The following is an 8,105-nucleotide window of genomic DNA, read 5'->3' as shown; positions in this document are numbered from 1 at the left end:
ATCCAAAGATAGAAAAAGAGGGTGTTCAAAGATTTAATAGTAACATCCTTACGGAGGCTAGAGTCCTAGAAAACTAGATTTCAAAATAACCTGTGGTGTACAAAGACCCCACACCTTCCATTCAGAGCATCACAGAAGTGTAGAAGTTACTGGGACTAGATAGTCCTGTACAATTAGGGATCCCATCCGCACAGTATTTTACCGAATTGTCACGTATTTGAATGAAGCGTGCCGGTGTGCCGACAAAAGGTTCAAAATAACGTTTTTGTCTCGTATTCTACAGTAAAATAAATGTAGGACATTAACCAAAGAATAAAAACGCTCTCTCCGTGTCATTAAAAATGAAACCTAAAACAATAAAATAAGAATAATATATGTTTCATAACTGTATAGTGTAATAAGCATATCTTAGGTGAAAATGCTACTAAAATATTGTTATACATAATGCTCTATACCTACTTATTGTATCCGAAATCCGAATCATTGAATTTGCTACCTATGGCTTATAGTCCATATAGACTTTGACTCATAGACCATAGAGTCCACCTCAAAACCCTAGTTTAAACTGCAACAACTCGATTTGTAACAAACTTCAGTTATGTATAAAAAAATACTCTATCTTATAGCGATTTCAGTTCAATAACGCAATAAAATATAGTTAAATTACTGTGCACGAGAGAGCATTTTAAATATTTTAATTTACATTAAGTTACATAGAGAATAATATGTAAATAATATGTAAACACATACCAGAAAAACCAATTTTTTGAGTTGTAGTTATGAACTGAAGCGTGGACTTGATGTATGTATAATACTGGCAATTACTCGGCCCGAGGAAAAAAAATGTTTAAAAGGTCTATTGTTATAACTTGGCCCTTGTTTTTTTCAGATAAAATGATTAAGTGTAAACTCGGCTGGAATAAAAATAAATGTATGATTTTCTAATAATATTTTTGATAATCATTAAGCATTACCTAGGGGACATCACGAGGAGGCGATTCTCATTATCTTCCAAAAATTATTTTCGTATTATTATTATTGTTAATTCATAGTACAAAATTCGTTAGACAAATAAAAAATGTTGTAAAAATCTAAGTAAAATGTTTCAATGTAGATTTACTTTGAGTATTCAGTGCGAAAAATAAATAAAAATGTATTTATGTAAAATTGTAAGCACTCCTGAAACATTATTTCGAAAGTCCAACACGAAAATGAAATTAATTGTCTTAATATTTAAATATATTTTAACATTCGTTAAAACAATGAGCTATAAGTTCATTATTTATTATTTATAGATTAAATGATGTCATGCTTATTATATTTTATTGGTCAAAATTATCGGGCCTAGTTTACAATCGACCTTTTTTATTACCAACAATTTCCAGCCTGAGTTTACAACAAAAAAGGTAAACGTGGTTGTGAGGCCAAGCTTGCATTTGTCCATGTATACATCTATCTCTAACTACCACAAACACACCATTTTAAATTTATTTATTTTTCATTATCAATTTCAAGATTGTATTAAAAAATTAAGGTACATATATAGAGTTTACTTGTATTCAAACAAATGGCAGAAGTACTACATTACAATACTTAAGTACATTCAAACTTCAAAGTAGGGCTTCAAATCGTTTTTATAACGTAATAACGGAAAATAAAGAAAAAAATCAATAAACAAAATCGTATATCATTAAACATAATAATATATCATTCATTATAATATTCATAATTAATGATTAAAAGTAAACAATAAACGTATATATAACATACCATAATTTCAAATAACGTAGCCATTAAAAATAACGTTTATGATTTTTTTTTTACTTTAAAATTAACATTACCTTTACTAAAATTTGTCAAAAACTGTAGTTTTTTTGAAATACTATATCCCTGTTTGATTTATTAATATTGAATTCAAAAAAATGTTAGTTAGTTCTGGTATCTATATCCTTACCAAAAATAACATTATAATGTATTAAAAAAAAAAATTAAAAGTTAAACAGGAAACACAAAAATAAAATTACGTTTAAAGTACAATAACGATGAACATTCAAGTTGAATACCCCCTTAAATATAGGAAAACGTAAGAACGAAATATTTTCTAAATTAAGCCCTGATTCAAAGTGTATTTTGAATAAGTACCTGCTCTCAAAATACTATTCAATTATTTTAAACTTATATTAGTACGATTATATATAATCGTACAAATTTCATGACTTCGATGACAGAATGGCGATTAGGTACCTATATATATTTATGTTATATTGCTATAGATAAAAATATACATGAAAATGTGGAAAACAGTTTTTACGTTTCAAATTAATTTACTCAAAACACATATGTTCTATGTACGCTAAGATATTATACTGTAGTTATGTGAAACAAAAGCCTCTGTAAAGGATATAAAAAAAATATTGATACTAGAACAAGTTATTTCATTTGTCAAGTCTTTCTGATTCACTCTGTATAATGTTTATACATCGGTACTCATCCAGTAATATATATATTATATAATATATAGACTTGAAATGTATTGCTGGACTTTCCGACTGCAGCGGTCGAAAATGAAATTTCTAGGACCTTGTGCAGATAATAGCCAATAAGTATCTACAACAATTAAGATACTGCGGTATGCGACTATATGTATATATAATATATATATAATATTATTTTATGAAGAACGACGACAATATTATAATACATCCCATTATGTAGACTTTAGGTACTTTAGCTAATAGGTGTCAATAAGTATTGTATAGTTGAATACCAAATTCCAAATTCCAAACTGCCACTACAGTGATAAAACGGCGAAGTGTCTAAAGGTAAATTCGCTTCCCGTCAACCGAACACGTCTTATTTCGTTACAATTTAATAATATGATCTATGGAAATAGTGCATGCTATTGTAAATACCCTCATTTATTTACACTGCTGCAATACCTATCTCTATACAAAAGTAACATTTGTAATAACAATTTATTATATATGTTTATAGGTACTGTGCACAATTTGTATTTTTCGTGACCATTTATTTAATACATCATGGGTCATTTTTATCGAACGCGAAATACCCAAACTTACCCACTGGTTAAAAGTTAAGACTGAATAATATATATATAATATAAAACGACACTATTATATGTATATTATTATAAGTATGAAATAATAAAGCGATCACCTCTACACTAGAACGTCTTATGCATACATTTTTTTTTACAGCTATAGCCATTAATGTAATAATTGTCTGATTGAAGCCATTCGATAAAATGCGTCGCGTCTAGGAAAACGGACCTTAAGAATGTAAAAGGTGTGTTCCTCTGACTTCCGGGTTATTGATTACTGATTAGCAATGTATTATTATGTAAAATGCATATATGTGTATTGTGTATGCCAAAATAGTGAAGTGTGAATAGACCAGTATTGGTTAAATTTCGTCTCTTTAAAAAGGCCACAGTCATATAGATACATCCTACGTGATAATTGCAGAACGGGTATATTAAAAAAAACCTGCAAAATTGGGCATTACTTAAAAAATGTATATACTGCTTCACGCTCCAGTATAGTCATCGACCGCGATAATTGAAATACTGTTCCATAGCAGAGCATTCTATATAGTGCTGTCTCTATAAATATTAATATAAGCTATAATAAAGTATAATCATAGTCGTCAATCGTCATCGACCATTTCGACCATATAAATATTACTATTTATTTTGCTATAAATAAACGAAAATAAAATTATATTGGTCAACAAAAAATAAAGCTAATGGGGGGGGGGGGGCTGACCCCCCACGTCCCCCCTGTCTACGCCACTGGTCGAGGCTCATCGCTGTGGACATCCCCTATAGCGACTACTGAAAGCTAGAAAACCACATCTTAAGACCATAATACACTTGTTTACAGTGGAAACCTGAAGTAGCGGCATATCCGACTATTCTTATGTGCATTTGCTCAAACAGCGTGAACTGCTGCCAGTATAGCAACATTTCCTGTACATGTATGATGTAACCGGGTTCTAGACACATCGCGGGTATCAAAACATTCGATTATTCGTAAATCACGATCCACAGGTCTGCTGCTTTCTTTGAAAATTTAAACACTCATTTCTCAAAATGATTTTATAGAACTATTTTTTAGGATTACCATTTATTGTATGGAAGCATATATTTTTTGAATCAATGACGTAAACAAGCTGTTACTATTTGTAATAAAAACATTATTTCCTTTGTAAGCCACATAAAAAATTCCAGCATTTTAGTTTTTGTGTTAATAGAACATTATTGTTTTTAAGGCATTTGTTTTTATTCTTTCTTTTCTTTTTTTTCACATTTACCTTAATTGAAGTAATTATGAGGGTGCGTGTGAGTGTGCAAGAGAGAGAGAGAGAGAGGGATAAAATTTACGTAGTTTACAGTAGTCTACATAATATTATATGTAGCACTGCTGCATATACCGTGTAACCTGAGTTTACGATGCGAGGAAAACGACACAACATACTTACAACAAAGTGGGGAATTTCTAGTAGGGCTAACTAGAAATATTCCAAAGAAACAGTCATAGTGAAAAATATTGTCAGAAAATTAGATTTTGAGTGTAATATTATGTTTTACATACATTTTGTAATATGATTCATTTTTGACAATTTAAAAATACATCCACTGCAAAGTGTTATTAGTTTTTTTTCATTACTTGGATAGATCTTACAAATTAAATTGTTTATTGTTTTCCTATACATTCTATTTTTTTGTAAGAAGCGGTTTGTTCATGACAATAATTTAGATATAGGTATGCTCTAACATTTTATGCGTCAAGGCATATGTTATGTAATCTTTTTAGAACTACCTAAATGTTAGTTAATAGTTTTAATTATTATTGAACACGATAAAAAAAATTGTTCTAGTGCTCTTAATAGGTACTATCATACAAATAAAATGTAAAACAATAAAATAAGTATAATATATTTTTTTCCTACCCGTCGTCTTAAACGACGTTGATGTCGAGATCTTTTAAACTGAAAATGAGCTAGTTTAGCAGTGACGTCTATGAGTCCTATCAATGGATAGCTTCGATACTCGCCATCTTATTGTCCGTCATATTTTGTTTTCATATTTGCTTATTGTATTTTTTTATATATTATACAGATTGTAAATGTTATATTTTATATTTTAATAAAAAAAAAATATATATATATTTTTTATAACTGTACAGTGTACACCTATACGTATAATATGCTTAGTCTGAATATACATGGGTATAAAATAAAATCATGGATAATAATTTTTTTTTATTATATCCAAATAACTGATTCCATTTTTAGTCATGGACCATCACTCATAGCTATAGACAAAACCTTTCCTCATCTCCAGTTATGTCGATGCGTGGAGTACTTTTATAGTATAATATGATAATAACAGTTAAGAGGAGGTTTAGCATTGAAAATCCGATTTCTGTGCTTCATCATAATTTTAATAAATTAAGTCTGACTTTATACGTCGCTACTCGCTAGTGAATTAATTATAAAATATAAAATTAAATATTATGCATAATCTACGTATAAGAGTATTCAACACGTATATTTTGAATTTTCAGTGCAAAATTTATAATAAGACTCTCAGGCGGTGCCCAATTACTGTTACCGTCGAAAAGTAGTTTTCGTTTTCGCTAATGCCATCTTAAATATAACTTATGAAGTATAATATAGGTATGTAAGAAAGTTTGATGGTTGCCATGAAAAACATGCAACTTTAAAATCTGTCAAACAGCGAAACTCTACTAAATATAATTCACGAATAGAACTTAGCAAAGTTCCATTACCCCTAAATTGTGTTAAAATCCTGAAGATTCAACCAGACACCAGTGTATAATTTAACATATAACATCTGCAGTAGAGTAATAATTTAATTAAATACCTACTGAGTATTACATTAGTATAAATACGCACAATACTACATACCAAATTAGGGTTCAGCGGCACCAATTTTGTGTTATAACTTATTGGTTTCATTATTTGAGTAAATTAGCCTAATATAAAACTTAAATCTAATATTATTGTAGACGGTCACAATGCGTTTAGGCGGTGTTAACGGAAAATTGTATACGTTATTTTTGCTAAATTTGACTATCGAATTCGTTCCTGTAACGGACAAAATGTAATCAAATGACGACGAGGACATACAGCTATTCCTAACTGAAAATGGTTTACATTTTTAGGAAACTTTGGCAGATACTTATAAAAAGATTACCGGAGTGAGATCGATGTTGCAGCTGTTGTATGTCGGAAGGTGCGTTACAACCAAACAATATACCACCTACCTCTAACACAGTTAAAATGTATAACATCAAATTTAACATAATATTTATGATTTATTTCTAAAGATATAGTATAAAATGTACAATGTACGCAAATAGTATAAGGTTGTAATATCACACATGACGTGCCAATACCCGCAATACCCGCAATACCGATTGAAACAGTATATTCTAGACTGAATATAAATTAGCGAATTACTTGCCTGACGTCAATAGCAAAAATATAACTTAAATTGTATTTATGCAATAAGCAAAAAAGAAAAACGCTATGGTAATTCTTTATTATGCTTTGTGAAATGTTGGTGGTTTTATTAAAAATACGGCGAGAGAAAAGTTGACACTTGCTAAATAGTGCTCGCACTCAAACAGTGTTGGGAAATATCTAGATAAATTTATCTAGATAAGTTATCTAGATAAAAATTATTTATCTTTTATCTTATCTAGATAAGTTTCTACTCAGTTATCTTTATCTTCATCTAGATAAAATTCTAGTTATCTATGAGTACTTATCTAGATAATTTATTTAAATGCACTAAAAAAAAATTTGAAAATTTAAAATATTTTTTATTTNTTATGTTGTAGATCAAATATGGTTTAAATAATGTATTGTTTATTTTAACATAATTTATTTTATTTATTTCAAATGTCAGTTTTTTTGTTTTATTCAGTAAGAGAATTACTTGTTACTTTTATAAACTTTTTATATTTTATATTTATTTTTAAAATGTTTGAAATTTGTTAAAAAAAAAAAGACAATAATTTAATAAAGTACATTCATTTAAAATTTTTTTTAACTATGTATTTTTTTTTACCTGTAGACTGTAGTAGATATGCTGAATATTTAAAAAAATTATCTCATATTTATCTAGATAAAAATTTACAAATTTTTATCTTTATCTAGATAAAATTTAGTATAATTATCTTTATCTGTATCTAGATAAAAATTATAACAGTTATCTTTATCTTTATCTAGATAAATTATTAGTTATCTATTCCCAACACTGCACTCAAATATGCGGCGGTAGGACGGTCTATTAACAACATTTAATTTGTTTCCAAATGTATGCAGTCGACCATTATATTAGACGTAGGTATGAAAAATGTCAGAAAAGTTTTTTTTTTGACGTTCTATATAATTTTTTAATTTATAACCGCGTATCGGCCGGCGGTACGTAACTGTGTTTTTATGGGTCATAATGTATTATGTATTTGTACTAGGCGCAATGACCAATTTTATAATTAATATTTAATATTTAATTTATCACGAAGTTTACTCGAAAACTTTATTTCTACTGGACATTTTAAATTCAAATCTCTATATTCATTTAAAATTAGATACCATTAAGGAAGATTTGGCTCACATGTGACGATTTAGGAACATTTTAGTTTAGTTATTTTCTTATAAAATCGGAATCACCTTGGAAATAATAAAACATTATAATTTATAGTTGATACCTAATACCTATAATATATTCAATATAATCGAAATTGAATGCTTTAATGTGTGGTTTACCTTTTGGCTTTAACTAACAATAATAATATTATTATACCTACTTAAATTGTAAAATAAAATAAATTATTTAATGTTGACTAATGACAATAATATACTAATTTGCAAACAAATGAATTGGTGAAGGTAGGTGTGTAGTTGAATATTAATTGTTCACAATTTTTAAAATTGTATTTAAAAGAAATGAGCATTTTCCAATAAGGTATTACTACCACACTGGGTTATTATAGGTTAACATATAAAGTGTACAAAATAAGTCATAGCGTAGACAGTGTACATTTCTCAAC

Source organism: Myzus persicae, unplaced genomic scaffold (genome assembly GCF_001856785.1).
Source record: "Myzus persicae strain clone G006 unplaced genomic scaffold, MPER_G0061.0, whole genome shotgun sequence".
Classification (NCBI taxonomy): Eukaryota; Metazoa; Arthropoda; class Insecta; order Hemiptera; family Aphididae; genus Myzus; species Myzus persicae.
Note: the sequence above shows the minus strand (reverse complement) of the source record.